Genomic DNA, 2,341 nt, shown 5'->3' with positions numbered 1-2,341 from the left:
TGCTTTCTTAACTGCCTGCTGTACCTGCATGCCAACCTTCAATGACTGATGTACCATGACACCCAGGTCTCATTGTACCTCCCCTTTTCCTAATCTGTCACCATTCAGATAATAGTCTGTCTCTCTGTTTTTACCACCAAAGTGGATAACCTCACATTTATCCACATTATACTTCATCTGCCATGCATTTGTCCACTCACCTAACCTATCCAAGTCACTCTGCAGCCTCATAGCATCCTCCTCGCAGCTCACACTGCCACCCAACTTAGTGTCATCCACAAATTTGGAGATACTACATTTAATCCCCTCGTCTAAATCATTAATGTACAATGTAAACAGCTGGGGCCCCAGCACAGAACCCTGCGGTACCCCACTAGTCACTGCCTGCCATTCTGAAAAGTACCCATTTACTCCTACTCTTTGCTTCCTGTCTGCCAACCAGTTCTCAATCCACGTCAGCACACTACCCCCAATCCCATGTGGTTTAACTTTGCACATTAATCTCTTGTGTGGGACCTTGTCGAAAGCCTTCTGAAAGTCCAAATACACCACATCAACTGGTTCTCCCTTGTCCACTCTACTGGAAACATCCTCAAAAAATTCCAGAAGGTTTGTCAAGGATGATTTCCCTTTCACAAATCCATGCTGACTTGGACCTATCATGTCACCTCTTTCCAAATGCGCTGCTATGATATCCTTAATAATTGATTCTATCATTTTATCCACTACCGATGTCAGGCTGACCGGTCTATAATTCCCTGTTTTCTCTCTCCCTCCTTTTTTTAAAAGTGGGGTTACATTGGCTACTGTCCACTCCATAGGAACTGATCCAGAGTCTATGGAATGTTGGAAAATGACTGTCAATGAATCCGCTATTTCCAAGGCCACCTCCTTAAGTACTCTAGGATGCAGTCCATCAGGCCCTGGGAATTTATTGGCCTTCAATCCCATCAATTTCCCCAACACAATTTCCCGACCAATAAGGATTTCCCTCAGTTCCTCCTTCTTACTAGACCCTCTGACCCCTTTTATATCCGGAAGGTTGTTTGTGTCCTCCTTAGTTTGTGTCCTCCTTACCAGCTTGGTATACCGTTCATTCGGGCCTCAGGAATTAGCCATTTTCAAAGTTGCTAAACCTCTTAATACTTCCTCTCTCACTATGTTTATTTCATCTAATATTTCACACTCCTCCTTTCTGCATCGCCTCTCTCTTTTGTGAAAACAAATGCAAAGTATTCATTAAAAACCCTACCCACATCTTCCACCTCCACACACAGGTTTCCTTTATGGTCTTTAATAGGCCAATATTTTTTCATGCTTTCTTTGCTTTTCTAATTTCCTTTTTAATTTCACTCCTGCACTTTTTTACTTCTCTAGGGTTTCTGCAGTATTGAGCCCTCGGTATCTGTCATAAGCCTCCCTTTTTTTCTTTATCCAACCCTGTATGCCCCTTGACATCCAGGGGGCTTAAGATTTGTTAGTCCCACCCTTTTTTTTTCAGGGAACCTACTTGCTCTGAACCCTTACTATCTCCTTCTTGAATGCCTCCCACTGCTCTAACACTGATTTACCTTCAAGTAGCTGTTTCCAGTCCACTTTGGCTAAATCACATCTCAGCTTATTAAAATTGTCTTTTCCCCAATTTAGAACTTTTATTCCTGGTCAATCTGTGTCCTTTTCCATAACTACTCTAAATCTAACTGAATTATGATCACTTCCACCAATACGCTCACCCACTGATACCTCTGCTACCTGCCCAGCTCCATTCCCTGAAACTAAGTCTGGAACTGCCCTCTCTCTTGTGGAGCTAAAAATGTTCTTCTGAATGCATTTTAAGAATTCTGCTCCCACTATACTGTTCACACTAATTCTATCCCAGTTAATATTAGGGTAGTTGAAGTCCCCTACTATTACTGCCCTATTGTTTTTGCACTTCTCAGAAATTTGCCTGCATACAGGTATTTGTTCTTCTATCTCCCTCTGACTGTTTGGGGGTCTACAGTACACTCCCAGCACTGTGATTGCCCTTTTTTTGTTCTTCAGTTCAACCCATATGGCCTCATTTGATGATGCTTCGAACATTTCATCCCTCCTCACAGCTGTAATTGTTTCTTAAATCAATATTGCGACCCCCTCTCCTTTTTCATCCCATCTGAAAACCCTGTAACCAGAAATGTTGAGCTGCCCTTCTTTCAGCCATGTCTCAGTAATAGCAATAATATCATACTCTCACATGTCTATCTGTGTCCTCAGCTCATCTGCCTTATTCCCTAAACACCCTACGTGGAAGAAGTGCATCCGGGAGGGCGCTGAGCACCTCGAGTCTCATCGCCGAGAGCTT

This window comes from Pristiophorus japonicus, chromosome 1, assembly GCF_044704955.1.
Source record: "Pristiophorus japonicus isolate sPriJap1 chromosome 1, sPriJap1.hap1, whole genome shotgun sequence".
Classification (NCBI taxonomy): domain Eukaryota; kingdom Metazoa; phylum Chordata; class Chondrichthyes; family Pristiophoridae; genus Pristiophorus; species Pristiophorus japonicus.
This window is presented reverse-complemented; position numbering follows the sequence as displayed.